The sequence below is a fragment of the Lycorma delicatula genome, chromosome 2 (assembly GCF_047948215.1).
Source record: "Lycorma delicatula isolate Av1 chromosome 2, ASM4794821v1, whole genome shotgun sequence".
Lineage (NCBI taxonomy): Eukaryota > Metazoa > Arthropoda > Insecta > Hemiptera > Fulgoridae > Lycorma > Lycorma delicatula.
This window is the reverse complement of record NC_134456.1, coordinates 129,511,760-129,535,516: the sequence shown is the minus strand read 5'-3', so window position 1 is coordinate 129,535,516 and position 23,757 is coordinate 129,511,760.

Below are 23,757 nucleotides of genomic sequence, written 5' to 3'. Positions count from 1 at the left end.
ATTTGATTTAAGAAAGAGGAATAATTTCATCTTTTAAACTGGTAACTCAACTACTCTTTTCGCGTTCACCAATCTGACTCACACGCTTGAACTACGTAAACAATTCAGTAACTGCTTACTCTCAACAATAAATATTCAAGATGAAACTCACAGAAACAGTTAGGTTTGTTCACGAGTTATGAAAAAAGCATAAAATTAAGCTATATATCATAAATCGGTAATCAAACTCAAACCCTATAATATAAACTACGCATACGCGTATAAAAAAAACAAGCTTGTTTGTTAACATAACAGGAATAAAAAATTAAGCAACCTTTTCGCAATGTCCTAAATAAAAGATATTGCAAGTAATGCAGACTTTCCTTCTGTTTAAAAGTTAAATACTCATTTTGTCTAACATCCGGACTAGAGATGCAGGTAAATTTTTTATTAAAACAAAAACATGGAAACTTTGTCTTTAAATTCTTAATCCAGTTTTTTGTTAAGAGCTAGACGGAACAAGAAAATAATAAAAGAAACATTAAAGGTGCGATGAAAAACTGAAAACTATAATATAACAAATCGGAAAACTTTGTTCTATTAAATCTTTTTATTGTTTTACTAAAAAAAAAATTATATCTTTTTTTTATAAATTTATAAAACTAAAACCTAACTTTAATCTCTTAAAATTTTCTGAAATGTTGAGTGTGAAAAATAATCCTGTCGACATAAGTGTTTAAAAGAATTAGATAAAATAAAGAGACAAGATGATAATATTTTATACCAAAAAGTTAATTAATCAAAATTATCTACGTCACAAAGAGTCTCTATTAATCGAATAATTTAAACACCCTAGTCATTCTGTACCTTTGACAATGAATTTAAACTCGCTCCATCAAAACGGAAAAATGTAGGTTTATTGTTTTATTTCCCAAACACTTTCTGCTACCTACGGATTACGTATTTTAGTAATAAAATTTATTTTAAAAATACAAGAAAACTAAAGAAACGCGCACTCTGATTCTGATCAACTTTAAACCAGTTTCATACACGTAAAGCTAATATAATGAATACGAATATAATGAAACCTCTCCTACCGACACCTCCTTAACATGACTACCCCCTAAACGACCAAATAAAATTAGGAACTATGGAATTTTGTATACCTATTTATGTTAATATTTATCTTCCCGAAAACGACCACTCTCCAAACCGACCGAGAGCGACCACATAATTTGGATCAGATGCCATACAAAGCGACCACTTTCTTGGAATTTTAACATCAGTCGTAGAATGAATTATACGCATGTAGAAGCAATTATCGTAAACACAGGAATTTATCGAATTAAGCCGGCAGACTGTCGTCACCATCTGCGATAAGGCGATGAATCGCGTATACAAATTGTTGCATATATTCCTTCGTTTCTCTTCAATGAACTTGTTTGCAAATGTATTTCCTGTCGATAAAATTATACTGTAGTAAATTTGTTGTTATGAATGAACAGTGTTATTGTACAGCTTAATGTTGAAGTTCAGTGTAAAACCTTAACACCGAATGTGGTCGGTCGATTTGTAAAATTCTGGTGCTGTGCTGTGTTACCAGGTAGTAATTTTGTTATAATACACTTAACTATTTTAAAATGTCACAAAAGGGTTTTAAACAGTCTATTTTAATGCTGGAGGCGCGAATTAATCTGATAAAGAACGGTGAAAAAGGACTTTTCCAACAATGTTTAGTCAGTAAATACATATGTGAAAAAACTCAGATTGAACAAATTTCAAAAATAAAGAACATATTAAAGAAAAGTGATTTAAGAACGGAAATAAAGACTCAAAAAGGGAATATTCACAAGAATTTAAACAAATTAATGAGTTTACTTTTGCATGGTTTAATGAAGCACGCGCTAGAGCATTATCGATAAGCAGGCGGCCGGTGATACAACAAAAATATTTGTTGAAAAGATTTGCGAAATCTTTAAATAATGAGCAATTTAAAGCTTGTAATGGTTGGCTTGTAAAGTTAAAAAGCTTGTAAAGTTTTGTACTCGAAACAATTTTTTTTTCGTGCGGTAAGTAAAGAAAAAGCCTGCGTAGGTGAAACTGATGTTAATAACTGGACATTAAAAATACCAGACGACATAATCAAAGATTATGATTTACACAACGTATTTAATCTGGACGCAACAGATCTCTTTTTCCGTGACAAAACCTTAGCAGTTAAAGATTCAAAGTGCATCGGTAGGAAGCTAAGTAAAGAAGGTATAACGTAATGTTTTACGTGAACACTGTCGGCGAAAAAGAAGGACCACTTGTAATAAGCAATGCCCTTAGATCAAGGTGTTTTTCAAAGACAGACATGTCAACAGTAGGTGTGTACTGGTATGCAAATAGGGGAGCTCCTTGTTCGCACGTTGCCGGTGATTCTTGGTCCTTTGATTAAAGTTTTTAATAGGATGCTTTTTGCTTGATATTTCCCAGCGTTTTGGAAAAGTGGTTTGTTGAAATCGCTCTTCAAAGGTGGCGACAAGGATCCCACTGTAAGTTCTTCTTAGCGTCTTCTGACGCTCTTGCCTGTAATAGGTAAAGTTTTCGAGAAGGTCTTGTACCTCTGCATTAATTGTAGGTTGACTTCTAACCATACGCTGAAGGACGACCAGTATGGTTTTCTTCGCGGCAAGGGCAGAGAGTATAGAATTCTTAGAATAATGGATCTGGTTTCGTCCAGCAAGTGCAAATATGTGCTTGGCGTCTTTTTGGACACATCCAGGCCAATCAACAACTTTTGGTGACCCTCTGCCTTGTTTCAACTTCAGCAGCGTGGCTACACACTAAATGAGATTAGAACTCTCTTGAGCTACTTCAGCGACAGAATCGTCAACCTTCGTGACGGCGAAGAAGGAAAGACCCTGTCAAAAGTTTGTCCGCAGGGCAGTGTTTTAGGTCAACTCGTCTGGGTCGTTGAGTTCGCCTTTTTCATGCGGTTGCGGATGCCCAGTGGCTGCCGCACCGTCACGTATGCCGACGATGGTTTTCTGCTGGTCGAGGGTAACTCGTGTGCCGAGATAGAGCTCAGAGCGACACAGGCATTTCTTGTTCACCAAGGAAACTAGGACTAAATTTCGTTGTTGCGAACAACATTTTTGGTGGTATGTTGTTAATTTCCCTTGAATTTCAAGACATTTACTAGAAATTGGCTCAATATAAGTAGAACTAGGCGCGGGGTTCGTGCTTCCGTGAGCACGGTTAGCTAGTTCAGAGGGCAACGATGTAGGACATTCGAGAGGTCCGGACGAGGCCTACAGCGAAGGCAACAGCTGAGTTTAAAAATCACCGATGTAAATGTTTACCGGGGCATTTACATCGGTGATGTAAATCACCGATATAAATATATCGGTGATTTTAATTTTCAAAGATTGGCTTAATAAATTCAATGAAAAAATGAAACGCGAAGACAGAAGAACTATTATTCTTTTAGATAACGCAACAAGTCAGAAATCTAACTCCGAATTATCGCATGTAAAACTTGTGATTTTTCCTCCTAACACTTCAAACAAGCTACAATCCTTAGATCATTTGATGTAAGGATTTGATCATGAGATCAATTATTCGATCAATCAAGCTCTTTTATCGTCGCCGTATTCTCTCAGCCGTGGTTGCAAGAATAGACGAGTCTGATAATGTGAAAGACCTAACTAAACATATTGATGCATCTGACGCAGTAAACTGGATACAATTGTTATTGGATTTGGTAAGAACATCAACAATCATTAAGTGTTCCAAAAAAAATGCATTGATCCGCCTTTAACTACCACAACTGAAACATTACCGGATGAGTGCGCTGAAAAAATAGAGAAAGTACTGCAACTCAGAAAGGGTGCAGGAATTGATGTTGTTACTGATATTACAGACATTCTAACAACCTCGGAGCATTATGATAACTGGGAACAAAATTTGATAGCAACAGCAAATGAAATTGTTGATATCGAAAACTCAGATGAAAATAATGATGAAGATACAGAAGATACGACCGTTTAAAACAAATGGCGTCTGAATTAAACTATAATATACTAATGGATTTATTTGAAAAGACTGAAAATCAAATCGAAAATCTCGTAATAAAAAAGGTAACACTAGCAGAGAAACAAACCAAAATTAGCAACTACTTTAAAAAAAAATTATTTTCTTATTTTTAACCGGTAAACACTATTTTAAACATGTTAAATGTAAATTAACAAATAATAATTAAGTAAACGATATACTGTATTAAACACTATTTTAAATTTTCATAATGCACTTTATTGAACAATACATTTAACTGCATTAGGAGCATTCCATAGAAGCTAGCTTCCTCAAATAATCCTTAACTTTTACACTACATATAAAACATTCTGCATGTGTGTTACAGGCCTACCAACGCAATACCGTATACATATTTTAAGGTTACTACTCAAAATGACCATCTCCCAAAGCGACCACTATTTAACCAAACCGTGAATGTCGTTAGGATTGTTTTCACTGTCCTAAAGTTATACGTATATTAATCAAATTTAAACATTATTACAACGGGGAAAGAGAGTTATTTAAAAGAAATCTTTCAACATACTACCACTTTAACCGAAAGAAAAGAACTGCAAAATTCATGCAGCATAGGTGGCGTTGTGGACTCCTTATAAAACAAGGGCTGCCTAAACCTTTTCATTTTTTTGAGATGGTAGAATAAATTGTCAAAATATTTAACCGCATTTTTATTTATAAATAAAAACTTATTTTTCTAATTTTCTTAACAAAACGAATTTACCAGTTCGTAAGATTATATTTTGCAGTTTGCAAAGAATATTTTCAGAATTTTTTTATGCGTTTGGTACAGGAATAAAGGTAGAGTTAAATTAAAATGAAGTAAAAAAAATTACTTCTTTTTCCATTTTGAAAACAAATAAAAGTAATAAAATAATATTTCGCCAACGAAATGAAATAAATAAAACAAAGGTTAAGAGATAAATCATTCGAGAGTAGAATAAAACCATTGACCTTTTACCATTTTTATTACGGAGCGAATTATTAAATTTCAAACGCGTTGGCAAAGATATAATGCGAGTATAATATTAAAATAGAATAACAATCGTAACTACTAATATAAAGTATCTAAGTTACTGAGGATTTTAGACGGTAATTTATTATTTATAAATACGAAACCATTTCAGAATTATTATACAATTTATTGAATTTCACGCTATTATGACAAGCAAACTGGAAGTTAATGCGCAAATTAACAGTACTGGAAATTTAATTAACAGAATAAATACACCACTTATGAGTGTATGTATAAATGATAAACATATAATTAGTGAAATTAATTACATTTTATAATGCATATAAGAACATATGTAACATTCCCCTTGATACAAGCTAAGCCTACAGAGCGTAACTGGCAATAATTATATAAAGAAAAAATAATCAAAATCATTAGCCCATAAACGATTTTTACATGCTGAATGAGCATGAAATATTTAATTTATGAACGTAATACATTTTTATGTTTAAAATCTGATTAATATTATAAAATTATTCTCTCGCATAAAAAAGCAAATTAGAATATTAGTTACAAAACTATCTATAATTTGGGGGACACTATGCTTAAATATATTCCATACACTGAAAAAAAAAAATGTTTAACATGAATTTATTTTACTTGTAAATAATCTTTGCCAAAAATTGTCCAATACCATAAATTGTTAAAACTTTTGAATGAAATAGAACCAGCTAATAATAGACCGATCGAAATAATTCATTTAGAGGGAAAAAGAAATTGTTACCTGGACTTTTATAAGTGGAAGTGGTAAAGGACCTTATAATAACCGTAAAAAAATAAATACGTGAGCGGAGATGGTGGAGGGTTGATTTGGGGGATTGAAAAATGGTATTATCGCGATTTCCGGCGAAAGTTGACGTAAAAAAAAATTTGTTATTATTTAAGATACAGAAAGGTATACTTTCATCAAGTTCGTCAAAATTAAATTAATTTTTGCGGAAATGTAAAATAAAAAAAGGAAAAAAAGACTTTTCGCATTTTTCTCGGAAATTTTGAGGTTATGTTAAAAAGTGATTACAAAAGTTGCAGATCATATAAAAATCTACAACTTTTGTACTGACATTTTTTTCAACCCCCAACTCTCCAAATCACCCCCTACCACCTTCGCTCACGCATTTATTTTTTTTACGTTTAATATATAAGCCCCTTTACCATTTCCAGGTAAAAAACTTTTTTTAAAAGTATAATTTGGTTGGACTACAACAGAATTCAAAAGGAATTTTTTTACATTACAAGGGCTATTATTTATAAGATTTCAAAGACAAATAACTGAAAATTTGTTCAATCAATTTTGGAATAATCTAATTACGTTTACTGATAGAATTAATTTTTTAAATATATTTTTACTTACTAAAAAAATTTTCCTTTTTTTATTATTTTTTTATTGAAAAATAAATATTCCCTGAAAATTATAACTTAATAATTTTAATGTTTTTAAACATTTTACACGATTACTTTGGTTAGGATAAAAAAATGTTTGTATATTTTCACCATTTCATAAATTGAAACTAAGAATCAATATTTGATCGTTTCGGCAGCTATTTTTGAAATATTTGTTAAGACTATACAATATTGAATTCCAAATACAGAAATCCATTCAAAAGAATAAAACAAGAAATGATAATACAATTTGCTATTCCTTACAGACACATGTATAAGCACGAAAGAATACTCAAAGAAGTTCCGTAACATCTGTTACCTACATCTATTCTTAACATTATTACCGAAATTTTTTATTTTCATTCCAACATACTGTTCTATTGTAATTCCTCCCACGATCACATTAGGTCATTCCAGCTTCCCAAGAATGTATTTTTTGTAGACACTTGTGAATGAATAAAATGGGAAAATATTAATGTCATTAATTAAATTATACTTTAAAAAAAAAATCATCTATAGTTAATAAATTTATTTTTTTGCATCATCTTAATATTTACAATTGACCCTAATTATGTTAATTAATGCAATGGTATTCCATTTGCTAGAGAGTTATTACAATTATACTACATTATTCAAGTTTGAATAAGCTAATGGAGATCTGAACATATCATGAATTGCTAACTTTTGTGTGTAATTAGCCAAACAAACTGAACCCCCTAGCTAAACTTGACGTATATTCTCAGTCAATTTACATCTTTAACGATGAATCTGGACCCAAAAAACAACTTTAACGAAAAAAATTTAAAGGAACTCAAAAATGACCAAATTTCATTCTTCAGTCAGTTTTTTTAATTAGGATGATATCGGTTATTATTCAAATGAGACCATTTCCGTAAGGGATTAATTTTAAAAAAATAACCGTATTTATTAAATACGATGAAAGAAAACATGTTTGAAAGAAATCTTATACAAAACTGTCATATTTATTATAGGAATGAAGAAAACTACAACATAATAATACGGCTTTCATAACTAAGATTACAGACTACTGCGCAGAAGTCGAGGCGCCATCGTGTCATTTTCATGGGAAAGCTACTAAACACCTCACGTACTTTTCTTTTTAAAATATCAATTCATTTCAAACGTAGCAATGTTTGTTTGTCATTACTTTACATATTTTTTCACTTAGTTTCTCATGAAAAATCAACATACCAGTGTATTTCTTTTTTTAAATAACCATTCCTGATTAAAATAATTTTTATTACTTGAAACATAACCATGATCGGAAAATTCGTTCTTTAAAAATAATCAGACTAGGAGTAAATGAGAAATATTACTAATTACTAACGCGTATGTTTAAAACTAATTATTCTGATGCGTTTTATACAAGTTTAGAAACCGGTAAAATACGAGTGGAAATACGCGTATTCAATTCGATTAAAAAACGAAATCAATTAACGAAAGTTAACAGAAAAGTGATTGATGAATAAAATATAAAAATCTAGCCTTAATTAATTATTAATATTTAATTGATGCGAACCGATTAAGCTCGAAACTCAAAAATAAATATTTATATCATATATCTTAGGCTATTCTACTTCTATCCTAGCTATATTATTCCAGTTAGTAGAGATGTACTACACTCGAAACTAACAATTCGTATTTTCTTCCTCACAACCATTCTAACCCGTATCCTGTCACACAGTTTAGAATAACTACTGATTACGGAAGATGTCTGCAGTCGAAAGATTACAAATCAGTAAATTATGCACCAGTATATAAGTCTCCGTATTAATTCACTAAGTTTAAGATGTTAAAGAAGTAAGTAAAAAAATAATTTTTAAAACTACGATATACCAGCAAAATATTGCTAAAACCCGTATTAAATTATTTTTTATAAAACTGAACATGCGATTCGAAGTAAGTATAAAATAATTATATTATACTATCTATTTCTATACAGTTAAGTATAAACATCGTACAAAATGAATTAAACGTAGTATGGAACGAAAAGAAAAAGATTTTCTAAATGAGATACAGCATTCGAATACTGTATTCTTAAGACTAATGGTCGTTTTGCTATTAATTCATTATCGCTCGTATAAATGAAAGCATCCTGGTTGAAAAAGTAGTAAGTAGGCTGAATACTCCTTGCCTGTCTCATCAGTAAAGCTGAGGTTATGTACCTAACAAACAATCCACCACACTTGGCGGTCATTAATGGACAGAAAGCTTTCACACATTTCAAGGTTACCATTTATATACTTTACAGTCAATACAATAATAATGGTCATCATTTTTTTCTGGAAAATACTACAATTGGTTGAATTACAAGGCGTTACTTCGGGTACCATTTCTTATCTGTTTTGAAAAATACCAAAAAATGTTTTCGGGCTAAGTTTATTTAATTTTTATATGCTTAAATACTTTACGATGAAATTACCCTGTGAACTATTTGCTAAAACCCATACTTCGTAAAGTCCATAAACTGCTTCTGCCAAAGGGACAAAAAGCTCCATTTATAAGTTTAAACAAAACCGTAAACTAAACTTCTGCTTGCTTTAGTTTGAAAAATTAAGTCAAATCACAACTAAAACACCTGCTTAACTAAAAATGTGCAAATTGATAGGGCAGAACTCCCACTGAAAAAAATAAAACAAGAAAAGTGGTATAGATTACATCTTACTTTATTTTTCTTATAATTAAGTGTTTTTCTTCAATGCATTCTTCTCTCACAGTAAAAGAATTACTAGGAAAGAAGCAGATTCCATTAAAAAAAAATCATTGAAAATGCCATGAGCATTGATTTTCGCCTTATTACAGATATTATTAAATATTTTATAAGATATAACAAAAATTTCAATAGTTAAAGCTTATTCTGAAAGTTTCGTTAAAATTAATTGTGCCAGACAAATAGATTAACTAGGCAAAAAACAGTGAGGTATTACGTATTCTTAGAACTCCATACGGAGTAGAAGAGTGGAATTAAATGATGGTTTTAATACGAAAATATGGAAAATGGGGATAAACTGCAGAATTCTAACAGTGGTTTTGACTGATAAGTTCAACGCTTAAGCGTTGCATCAAGTCCATGAGTAGCTTGAAACCACAGTTTACAATATGAATATCATAAATTAAAAAAACGTTATAACTGGTACAAAAAATTAAAACAATGCATTTTTTCAAAATTAATTTTTGCAAAATGTTCATCGGAGAAGAGGAAATCAGTGGCTGAAGATATGTGGCAAAGTGCGGGAAAGCATATTGAAAATTACTTCACACTACAGTTAACAGAAAAATGATTGTCATTATGGTCACCAAAATTCAACAATAACCGGATACGGCCCAAAAAAAAAAGGAAAAAAAGTGAGACCTATTTATTTTTTACAATTTTAATCCACTGTACTACTACTTTTTTATAACATATATTGTTTTTTTTTTGTAAAAGAGTACTAATGATAAGATAAATTCTATTACAATTAACTAAACGCCCCTAGTATTTTTATCAATAATGGGTATTATTTGCAACTAGCAACATCATCTGTTGTAAATGAGTTGAAAAGATAAAAATAATAAAGTACAACGTAGAGCATCCCACCAAGAGTATTTTGTTTTTTGATTGGCTGAACATATTATTTCCTAACATATTCCGTTAAACTTTTGCAAGAATATCAAAACAAGTAACAAAAAATATTTGAGTTTCTTTTGTTGCACACAAACAAAATGTCAAGTCTTTTTTCATCAAAAATATCACTTTTTCAAATACTTTACTTAAAATTATCTCTTTTCATTGCCATGTTTTATGTGAAAAGTTATAGCCGTCACGTATTACTAAACAGGTAATCCATATTTATAAAAAAAATGTAATAAACAGTAATAATGTGTAGCGTCATCAGTTTACATGGATAATAAACGAAAAACAACCAACGAATGCAACACAGCAAAAACTGAATTGCTCTGAAATTCCTATAGCATTTAAGAATTTTTCAGAAGCAACTAAATGTTTTACCGTTTCCTACCTAATAACTAAATAATAATCATTAAATAAATTAATTACAAAATAGGATTTTGCAATTGAAAACAGATTTAAAGAAAAAAGCATACATTCTTGAAATATCAGCTTTATTCATTCACATCTTTTTAATTGAATTGATACAGTTCGAGTAGTAATCATCGCCCTAAATTTTTTTAATTATTATTAATTACGGGAAAATTTAAATTTATAAATCATTTTAGCTTATTGTACGAGTAATAGTAGTTGGTTTTTCGTAAAATAAACTTCTTAACCATAAAAAAACTGTAATTTTTTGAAAGGTTATAATTTCAATTTATAAGTGACAAATTTTATGGAATATTATTGTATTGTTTTGGTATCCTGTTGAAATTTAGTTACATAGGACGATAAATAATTACTTATAAAAATAACAAATCAAATTAAAACATCTATATCATAGTATTTTGTACTGGCTAAGAATAGATTCTAAAATAGATATTAAATTTTATAATAAATAATTTTCAATAATTTACTATATATATATATATATATATATATATATATATATATATATATATATATACAAAACAGTAATTAAGTACATGTTTATTATCATATTACACAAAATAACTAAGTATATTTATTTAGTCAAAATAACTGGCGAATTTACGTAAAACGTGCAAAAATTTAATAAATAAAAAATAAATTTGTTAATATTAAAATTATTACAAATAAATAGTATGATTATAAAAAATCTAGGAAAATATTACAAACGAACGAACATAAATTAATTATAAATAAAAATAATAACACCTAATTCTGAAACAGATTTATTTCCGTCATTACGTCACAAGCAGAATAATCAGATAATATTTAAATTACCAAATCTCACATATGTTTATTTATTCATATCTAAACCCTTCATATTATCTTTAACTATACGACAATATGTCATTGCACACGACAATACACAAAAGTGTAGTTAATGATAATATTATAAATATTATGTTAAATAACATCATGATATTGTATTTCATAATATTATGAATAAGTAACATTATTAGAGAATAATATTATTTAAGTCATTATTTATAATAACGTAGTTAATATAAATAACTTTAAGCAGGTAAGCAATTTTATTCTGCAGAGAATGAGATGAATACTTTGTAGCGTGTGTGAAAAATGCTATGCCTGACCGGGATTCGAACCCAGGACCTCCGGGTGAAAGGCCGCTACCACTCTCGCCACGGAGGCCGGCAATAACGTAAAGTTAACTCATGTTGTTATAACGTAGATGTTTCAAAGCGTTATAAATTTTCTGTTTCACCCCGAAGAACAGAGAAAACGGCAAGTGATCCGATTAAATTATTATCAGATAAATTAAAATAATCTTTAATTTTGGCTAGCAGACGAATAGTATTTTTAAATCGTAAAACAATCTAATAATTATTAGAGATATCACAGTTATATGCTACAAACCTTTTTTCATTACACAATATACCTAACCTTTCACTACGATAGACAACGAAATAACTAAAGCATTATTTGAATAATCAAAAATAACTATTACTATGAATAACAAATAGAAAAAAATAATAATAATACTAAGATATTTAAATAAGGCTTTTTACAATTAGGCTTAACAATTTTTTTTTTAAATTAAAAAAGAGGAAATCATCACACAATTTTTAATGCACACAAATTCCATATATACAAATAAACAATCGCTTTATTAAAACAACTAATCATCTGAAATCTATAACTTCACAAAGTAAAGTAATTCTTAAATGCAACTACTGTATGATGATAAGAATAATTAAAATGTAACAAATAAAAGTAAAAATTCGGCTATATTTATTTTAATAAATCTCTTAAGAATTCTGTAATAAATATTGTTAATAATAAATAGATTTGGAGTAAATTTAAATGTATACATTTATACGTTACAGAAAACACATGACATTTATACGTACATAGAAAAAATTTATATTTTATAGGAAAATATTTTCAAAGAACAAGAAGGCCAGTTGTGATTATACTTTACAGATCATTCAGTTAATTTATATGCGAAAATTTACACTTTAATAACGAATTAAAAGTTGTACCAATAAACAAGCGTCTTTTATGTAATATTTTACATGAAAATGTTTCTCTAAAAGTAAAATTTATAGCATTAAGCAAAAAATATTTAATAATCACGTAACTTAATTTCTTAATTGTCAAAGTAACTAAAATCTCTTTTAAAAATATATTAAGGTTAACCAAACAAGTTACTATACGTAATATTTACATAGAAACGTTAAAAAGTATCAGTTTATAAATGAAATTTAAACAAACTATACAATTCTAATTACTAGATTAAAAAATAAATCAGAATATATCCTACATAATATATCAGGTTGAGATAAATTACGTTAATTAATTATAAATTAAATTACATTTAGGCAATACAAGGAAGTCTACAACGGCTATAATTGATTTGAAGTTCTGAAGTTGAAATGCTGTTCAGCCATTAAATTAAGTTTGTAAGGAGCATGACATATTGAGTTACGAAAAAGTAAAACACAGGATTAGGGTTTTCCATTAAAAAGGTTAATCCTAAACATCTATCCGTTAAAACGTTGAAAAATATTTGATCCTGTAGTAGAGATAAATGAAATTAAATAACTAAGCACACAACTGGCATTTTTTTAAATCCGTGTTTACTTTCGAAATGGGATAACAATTTTTAACAAATTATTCTTAGCAAAATTAACCTACTACAATAATTGGATTTTGTAATGTAATAATGATTTTAATAAAATAATCAATTAAAAACATATTTTTATAAAAATGGTCTTTTGTGATTATTAAATTAATATTTTTAGTAAAGATTTTTATCCTAAGTATGTAATATTAAAAAAAAATCCCTTTCGGCACGCCAGAAGTAGATTTGACCGATGCTAAGTAGAGATAAAAAAAAATTTCCGCCTTAAAGTTAAGTAAAACTTCAAATTTACTCAATTCGACAATGGTTGCATGGATACAAAAGTTTCAAATGTTTAGCAAACAAGCCCCATCATCTTACAATTCCAGCAAAATGTTGATCATTTTTACCGTACGGGTTGGTCATATCAAAAATTGTTTCAGACAAAGGATTTAAGTAATGTTTAAAGGATTAACGACCACGTTAAACCGATTCGATACTTAGCCTATTAAGGGGGGTATGATTTTTTTGTCTTAGAAACCCCATTTTTTCTACCCCGTGGGCCAATGGTTGGTGATATCAAAAAACTTTTCTTAGATAAATTTTAGGCCGTTATCCAAATAATAGAAGGTACTTTTAATGAATTCGATACTTTACTTAATAAAAATATTGTAGCTTTATTTTTTTTTAATAAAAACCCCCATTTCCACCCCCATGGTCCGATTTTGCCCATTAACGAACTCGACCGAGATTTTTGATAGTTATATTTTATGTATCAATTTAAAAGTGATTGGCGCACAATTACGGCAGTTATTGTGTCCAAAAAAGTGAAATATATATATATAAACTTTTGAACTGGCGGTGGTTTTGGGGTCTGGGGGATGTGAAACGCGAAGATATGTCGAAATTTTCTGGAAGTCGAATCATGGTACTCATTACAATAGGTAGATTTTTGATGAAATCTACCTAAAACTTATGACGTCTTTAATAACAAGTTAATTTTTTTTACATAACTAATGAAATGTGTTATTAAAAAAAACAGTCAATATATTATTTTAATAACATTTTAAATTAAAGAAAAAAATACTTACAATATTTTATTAGGACTACTGAGAGAATCCGGTCCACTTTGATAACTAAAATATATTAGGGTCCTACATTTTAAATATTTGGATAAACAAACACAAAATTTATCGTAACTAAGGCGTAAACGTCGCTCGACTTTATCCCTACAAGACATAGGGTAATTGAATTGGAACTTCTAGGTTCTGAATAACAAAGTAACAGCCGTTTGTTTACATATGTAATAAAGCAAACATAAGGTATAATACAAAGACATGTTGCATTTCCTCTACCGTTTCTCCTAACACGTATGTTCGGAAGCCAAGGGGGGAAAAGTTAGGTAAGTCTATACGTTTAGTCAGGGAAAGATTCCCCTAGAAATGATGACGAATGTCATCTCTTTCCCTTACGCCTTCGTACTTGCACTTACAATTTATTGCTGGATGCACACAATACACACAGTTCACCCTAACTCGAATACAGACATCCTACACCCCAAGTTAATCTTTAATATTCATCTAAGTACAACCCTACAATTTTTTTCTTTTTTATTCAACCAATGCTGATGTGAAATACGCGTCAAAATATTATCTTGGTATTTCTTGATTAAAAAACAAAAAAGTTGCTAGAATTATTTATTAATATCTTAGTATTAACATAAAATTCTAGACTATAAACATACCATTTAACATAAATAATATTGATATAAATATATAATATTATTATCACGTTGAATAAATAATATATTCAACAAATGCATTAATAAGTGAATAATATCCACCAAACATACATATTATTAAAATACGAAATATGAATACGATTAATATGGAAATATGATTATATTTTAGTAATAAAAAATAAAATTATCATCATTGACTATTATTAGATTTCATATTTATCTTTTTAATTTTATAACTATTAATTATTCAATTATAATTTTTAATTTTATGTAAATTTACAGATATTCTGTTTAACTCGTACAAAGATCGGGCAAAAAAAGTAAATCGAACTGCTAAGCGCAACTAAGCGTAACTTTTTGAGAACAAAATCGTATCCAGTACAACCGCTTCCTTATTGGTTCAATTTCTATATTATTCCTATGCTCGATCCAAGTTCAATATAGTTGCAGTAAGAATGGGATGAGCGATAAATATAACTGTACGAAATACGAGTATTATATCACAAAACTTGATGAAATTTTTATTATTAAGATCATACAGCTCTTTATTTCGGCTCACTACAAAGATGCAACTGCCGCATGACTGTGGACCACATTCTCGTGGACTGCGTATGTTATGCGGCGTTGCGTCGTCAATTTATTATACCCAGCAGCATTCGTGATATCTTGGGCAATGATGGTAGGGTTTTGGAACGAATGTTTCTCTTTTTGCATAGTACTGGGTTACTGCAAAGGATTTAATATACTTATATATGTTTTTCTGTAAGGAGAGTTTTTTAAAAATTTTAACGTTTATTTTCGATTTGATTTTTTAATTCTATGTGTTTAATTTTACTAACCGGGGTGGGATTTTTGCACAACCCGTCAGAGTTAGGTAAGTTTTTATACTTTCTTTATTCTATTATTTTATCTTTAATATTTTATCAACTTTGTCTGTGATATTAGTTTTGGGTTTTATTTTGCCTTCTTCGCTTGTTTTAGTAAATTTTTATTAATATTAGGTTTACACCTTGTATAGCTTATTATTTTGGAGTTATATTGCCCTTTTAATAATAACTACCGGGCGATCATAACGCCCAAGCGTTTTTCGCCCACAAACAAAAAACTACAAAAGCTGTAGAAAATCATTACTAATATAAAGATACTGGGCCACTACTAATTACTCACTACACCTTTCTTCCAAACTACTTAAAGCTTAAAATAGATCAATATATTTATTTTTATGAAAATAATTTGGTAGCAAATGCAGCGGCAGATTTAATAAACAGACTGAATAATAAAAATAGTATTTTTAAATATTAAGTTCATGTTACACAGAAGAAGGGTAATAATTATTCTAAGAGTTCTAAGAGTAGTAAAAATTTCTAATTTAACGTTTTTCGAAGCGGGTTCAAATTAGAGTTTATAAATACTCCCATTTGTTAAAATTAATTTAACAAAGTTAAAATAACTTTACTTATAATTTGGTAAACTTGAACTTGTGACAGTTAAATCGATTTGTTCGGCGTTAATCAACATTTAAAACACATTGTGACTATTTAAATTTTATATGTTAACAAAGTTTTCAATGTTATAAATTCATAAATATTATATAACTTTAAGGAGATAAATTTTACGTAAATTTTCATTAACGTTGTTTATTATGAGTTTTCATAAACATTTATATATATAAATAAATCAATAAATATTTATAAACGCACAAGTCATTTTGGTTAACCTAATTGCCTCGGTATTAAAGTTTATTAATAATTCTACTATATAAATAAAATAATATTTCGTAACCTTATTATAAGATTATAATTAACTGCAAAAGAATTTTAATGGTTATTAGATTTAAATAATATAAAATTCTACTATTTTTTATTTTATTCATTAAACAAGTATATTTAATAAGAGCTGTCGACTTGCTAATTACGCCAATAAACTTAATGCAATTGTAATAAACTTATACAGGTTTAAATAAATGTTACTGGGTAAAAATCTTATTTAACCACAATTAAGTAACGGATTCTTATTACAGTATTACCACTTTCAATGAGTAATTATGTAAGGTAGGATAACCTTAAATGAACAGTAAGTTAATCATTATCATAATAACTAGATGTTTAATGAAGTTCTTATTTATTGGTTTCGTTTTTTATTGAAATGTATCTAGAAAAAAGTAGTCCTAGGATACTAAAACAGGAAAATCTATAAATAAAATCATAATAATAAAAAATATATATGCATTTCTGTATAACAACCGAAAACATTGAACTAAACTAACCTAGTAGGCGGGCCCAAATAAAAAAATTTTGATATGCGCAGTACAGAATAGTCTAATCAAATGAAAAAAAATAAATAAATAATAAAATAATGCATTAATAAAATACGTATTTTTCCCCATAATATTATTTCCAAGTTTTACCGTATAATTCCTACCCCCATAAATGATTATTTGTATGTAAAAATATAAAATCCATATTTTAATAATTACATTTGAAAGAAATAGATTACCTTAATTTTTATTTAAAAAAAAATTATAATACACAAATGGTGAAATATTTTTACATAATCAAATCCAACCAAACATATCCTTTAAATCGGTTTGGCAGTTTTCGAGCTGCCTCAGACAAATTCTTAAATTATATAAAAATATTTCAGTCTTTTCTGTTTCTATCCCCCCTCAGATTGTTTTTTGGTACATTACGTATATATTAATCAGTGGGTATTTGGAAGTATTTGCAGATAAATTATAAATATAATCAAACTAAACTTAACCTACGCTCGCTAATGAAGGTGCTCGCTAACCTTCACTAGCGTGCGTAGGTTAAGTTTGGTTAGATTATATTTATAATTGTAAGAGTAATGCTTATATTGGACCTCTCTCAGGTACAATTGGAAGACCCACGTTTGATAAAGTCAACGAGTAGAAATAAAAAAAAAATAGATCGGCGAGCGAAGCGAGCGTGGGATATGTTTGGTTAGAATATATTTATAATTTCTCTGCGAATACCTCCAAAAATACCCACTGATTTGGAAGAAAAAATATAAAATATAATACGTAATGTAAAAAAAACACTGCGGTAAAAAACAGAAAAGACTCAAATAATTTCCTAAGAAACCGAAACAACTGCAATGAAGTATAGAATGAAGAATATTCCCTTTAGAGGCATAAAAACAAAAAAAAAAAAACGGCAGTAGAACATCGAAAAGAAAAAAAATTCTTCCAAAATATTACACAGAGATATGATTAAAAAAGAATAATAAATTCGAAATTAATCTACTATACCTGATACAACAGCCTTTAAATTAAGTATAACTTGATATTTTTTTAAACAACTATTCGGAAATAATTTGAAACTACATCAGTTGAATAGATCGTAAAAAACCACACACGTAAAAGTGTTCATAAAATGCTCTTAATTTATGTAATTATCATAATGCCTTAAGTTTCTAACTTAATTGAAATAATGCAAAAAAAAGTTTTATTTAGCAAAATTTCAAATTAAATTATATGGAGAAAAAAGAAAGATAAAAATATAATTAATTAACATAAAACGTTCATTACATGTAATATATAATTAATTGTTTAATAAATTTAAATCGTTATTTATTATTCTTCAAATGATTAAAAGAAAAAAAATTACTTTAAACTCGAAAAAATTGGTTTAATTACTATTTTAAGAACAACGATGATTCTACGACATAAAAGATTATATGTCGAAAACCAGTTGCATACATTTAAAATGGGCTATAACAAAATTAATTTTTTTTATTGTAATCAGAAACGAAAAATGAAGGGCAGTGTACAAAAAAAAACCGCCAGCATCCAGGTAGTTTAAATCGCTTATTCTCCAAATATACCTCCAACCTACCATTAGTATAGGCAAAAAAAAGAGGTCTACAAAAAACCATTAGATATAACATCCATTAGGTAAAACCAGATATAACATCCACTTTTTCTAAACTGGGGCAAAAATATTTCAAAACTGACGGATCACACCAATAATGCATAACGTAATAAAAGAAACCTCAAACTTGTAAGACCCCCATTAACTTGTAAGACTATAAATAATCTGTCACAGAAACCAAAGAAAAAATTTATTTCAAATTCTCGCCAATAGTTCGTCAGCAAGGAACCAAACATACGTAATAATTTTAAACGCTAAAAGGCGTAAATAATATTTGCAAGTTAATGTTAATGATCATATCTCTAAACTTGGTCTGACCAATCTCTAAAATGATAGTTGAACTACTTTTCTATCTAACAGAAAAAAAACAATTGCTCGTAGAAAACCGATTACAACTGGAGAATTTTAACTGAATCGGTAAAAGCATGCAAGAATAATTTCATCGATGCAATAAAATAATTAAATTAAAAAAGTCATCAGGTTTACTACGAAAAAGTTGAAACAAGAAGATACCGGAATGAACAAAAATCCTACAAAATGTATTAAACGAAACGCGACATAAGCGTTTAAATGGATGTTAAATTAGATTCAAAACAAACGATGTCAGCCCTAAACAACACAGCTTTTACAAAGGAAATTTAACAGCACAGAGTTAAATATTTTAATATGTTCTAAAACAAATGGGCATATTCAAACAGAAAGCTATTTAACAAAAGAAGAAATGTAGAAACCTTCATATACCAGAAAATGTATTAAAATAATTTCAATTTCATAACGCGATTTTGAAATTTCATTTTAATTACACTACAACGATGAAATCAATTACATTTAACATATCCAGAAATAAAACAATATTTTTGCGATTTCAGTAACCTTTAAAAATTTAAAACATCAATAAGTTCTGTCAAAATAATTTATTAGCAACTTAACAGAGATCTGTATTGAAATACTGCTCAATAAAATTCATATTCGGAAAATTAAATATAGAACAAGCAAAAAAAAAAAATGGTTAGCAGCTGTACACCACTGATCATTAAGAAAGCAATTTTAGACCGTAAGAAAAAAAAAACTTTGTACTAGCAATATTTTAGTTAATTTTTATCACAGTTAATTACTATAAAGTAACTGTTACCGAAATAAAGTTAAAGTAAAGAAAGCTGAAGCAAAAACGTAAATAGATGACATAAATTACGTATTTTTAACAGAATATTGCAACAAATAAGATTTAATAATAAACAGAAGAACCGAATTATGTTAAAAATACCACGCAGTTCCATACAACTTTTCTTGTTTACTAATATTGGGCGTGGAGATAGATACGAAAAACAATAAACACCAGACAGCGACGGCAACACGCATCATACCTGTTAATTTAAACTTTAACGTTTTAACATTTTCCCCAATCCATCGCATTTGGCATGTATTGAAGAATCACAATACTGAGTATGATTACCACGTTTTTTTGGTTTTTTTTAAAAACGGTAATCTTACGACTGATTCACTAACAATGAAAAATGTAGCGTCAACAATCACCTTTAATTTTAAACTTTATAAATTATTAACAATGTACACAAATCGTACAATATATCAGGGTTATAAAAATACACAGCATTAACGCAATTATAGTAACACGTTTGAGATGAATTAATGACGTATGAAACTAACACAGATTAAAACAGCATCTTTTAACAATGTAAATAAAAACTTTGATGCGTACTAACCGAATGAAAAAATGGAGCTAAATAGTAGCAGGGAGCGAAAGCCGAATCCAGGGAACTCTGGCCGGGTCACCATGACGACAAGATGATGTAAGAGATTCGCGCATTTATTTGAACACTAAAATCACACACGGCACAGCACAGTTAGCTTATAATATTAACACAATAATCCCAAAGAAGTCAAGTCGGCTTCGAGTCACTCTAGTTATGAGATTCACTATACACACACAAAGACAACGTCTCTACGACAGCAGGAACAAGACTGAGGGATGCCAGTCCAGTGCGCAGGCCGTGAAGCGCCGAGATCAACTTCCTGTATCCAGCAGTAGGCAGCGCCAGCAGTCTATCACTAAGAACTGTGCACATACACATACATTCACATCACATTGCCTCTCCTATCAGCGGTTGCAACACTATTTTTGATTTTATTGCCATTGTTACTATCTTGACATCAGCTCACGTTTCTCCACCCCTTCGCCATCGTACCGTCATAATGTATAATGCACTGCAAAATTCCAGCTGCACGTATTATCAGCGACAACTGTAAAACAAGATTAAATTCTGCATTAATTCAGGCGTACTTATTTAACAAAATTATATTTTAAACATATGTTATGTCAGCACATAAACACACAAACAAGGAAAATATATCACCGTAACAAAAAAACGTTCATGTCATTCATAAGTTAATTTATTTGTTTATTTAATTTTATTTTATCTTTATTGTTTTTTATGTTATAAAAGTAAAACCTGTAATAAAATATAAAACGTAATGATTGAAAAAATTATGGTACGCATAAATAAATTTATAATTTTTTATTTTAAAAAAAAAGCTTTTAAACGTAAATAAATTGAAATTAAGTAAACTTCAGTTACCTAGTAAAATAAACAGCTACTAAGAATTTTTTTAAATCTGTTTAAAAACATTTATTTTATGTTTTAAATCATCAACCTTATAATTGTATAGTTATTTGTTCTTAAGCAATTCCAGTGCATCCTTCACCTTTCTTCTCTATTCCTAGCTTAAATTTTAAGATCATGATAGCTCTTATTTCCTTTTAGAAGTCTACAGTGTTTATTCTTTCAAGTCGCTCTTATTTACACCTGATGCCGATCCTTCTAGCGCTGTTTTAATAAGTTCTTCTCATCTCATGATATTTCCTAATAGCTTTCCTCTTGTGAAGTGTTCTGATTAAGCTTCTATTCTTGTTAACTCTTCCTATTAATATTTAACTTTTCGCTTTATCTTTTTCCATTTAATTTTCTCTAATCTCGTCCACGGCCATATTTCAAATATCCTCACGCTTTCTTCCCCAGTCCCATGTGTTAACGTTTCACATCCGTACAGAAGTACACTCCAGACGTAACTCTTACTTTATTAGAAGCTTCTTTAACTCCATTTTACTGCCTAATAGCTGTTTTTTTTTCTGTTAATTTCTTCCTAAGCCACTGATATTTTTATTTTCATGTAGTTTTCATTTTTGCAATCTTTTCCTAATGGAGCATCTGTATTGCCTTATTTGTTTAATTCTTCTTTTGTGCATAAATTCATAGCCTTATTGTCTCCTACCCTCATTACCTTGGTTTTCAATCCATATTGTGATAAATTGTCTTTATTTTTGAAATCTTCTATTGAAAGTTTCATATCACGTACTTCATCTCATCTATAAAATTTATAAAATCTATTCTCATTTCTCCTACTCTATTGCTTTATTTTCTTCTAGAGCATTTTGATCATATTTTCAACGTGTATATCAAATAACGTAAGTAATAGGCACTACCCTTGCCTTACTCCTCTTCCTAGGTAAATCCATTTACTTCGGGTACAATTTATTAATTAATCTTCTATCTTTTTATTCTTAATCTACTTTTTTTAATTAATATACTATTTATTCTTAAAGGAAAATATTAAGAGTCTTAATATTGGATTCTTAATATTTGTTAGGTTATCAATATTCCTCCATAAGTTTATTGCATTTCTCACGATAGAATGTTTTACCTCTTTCTATATATCTCTCACCAATAATGCTTATTAGCCTAATTACTTCTCTGTCCCATTCCACAAATTTGTTTTATAATTAATATTGTTTCCTCCATTTTTTTTATTCAGTCATATGTTAAGATTTGTTTATTTTTAAATTATTTTATAAGAAAATTAACAAAACTGGAAAGACTCATAAACTAGAAATAAGTAGCCTATGAACCATGAAATATTAAAATTTAATTACTAACACTAGATTATCATTTGATCATGGGGATTGCATAATGTCTTTCTTGGGAATTTTTTGGTAAACATAGACAGTTTAATTCGATGGTTCCCAAACTTTTCCGAGTCGCGGCGTCCTTTTTCAATTAAATTTTTTCCAAGGCGCCCTACCCTAAGTAAAAGTATGACTACTCGTAAGTAAAAGATAAAAATAAATAAAGCTGGTGTGTCTTCATTATTTTTTTATTTTATTAAATTTAATTAATAATTATAAATGTCTTCGTTCAATAATTATGAAGCTTTTACAATATTTCGTGGCGCCCCTGTGAAGAAGCCGCGTCTCCCCGGGGCGCCGCGGTGCACAGCTTGGGAATCACTGGTTTAATTGTTTATCTTTAAGATAGATATGCCAAATTAAGGAGAGTTTCTATTTTATGAGATGATTAGACTGATGAACCTATGAGAAAATGCTAGACAAGACAATTCTCCGGAAACAAACCTCATAAAATAAGAAACCAGCATACTAGCCCCTTCAAGAACTGTTCTTTCAGTTAAATGTTACGCTAATTATTATTTAATGGAAAATACAATTATCTTTTATCGTTAATAATTTATTTCATATTTCACACAAACGTAAAAGTTTAAATATCCGTAAGAAAATGAAAATTTAATTCCTTATGAAATCTGTGAATCTTGTAAATAATAACATTTACAATTAATCTGATCATAACAATAGAAACTGAATCAACTATTTTTCTTCATTTGTTTTTTTCTCAGAACTTTCCGAGGTCTGATGTAAGGGATTTATAGCATGTTTTACAGCTAACCTTCAAGAAATACATGATAGATAAATTAATGAGCATGTCAATTTACTAGTTTGCAATAAGTGTAACTTAATCATAGTTTCATATACGAATTGTTAAAGCTACCTTTTTAATAATGTTAATTGAAGATAATTTTACGTTAGGAAAAACGTAATTAAATAAAATCATTGATGACTATTAACTTATTACTTACAACTTATTAATTAACTTATTTGCAGACGTTATAATTAATTAGAAGCATAATTTA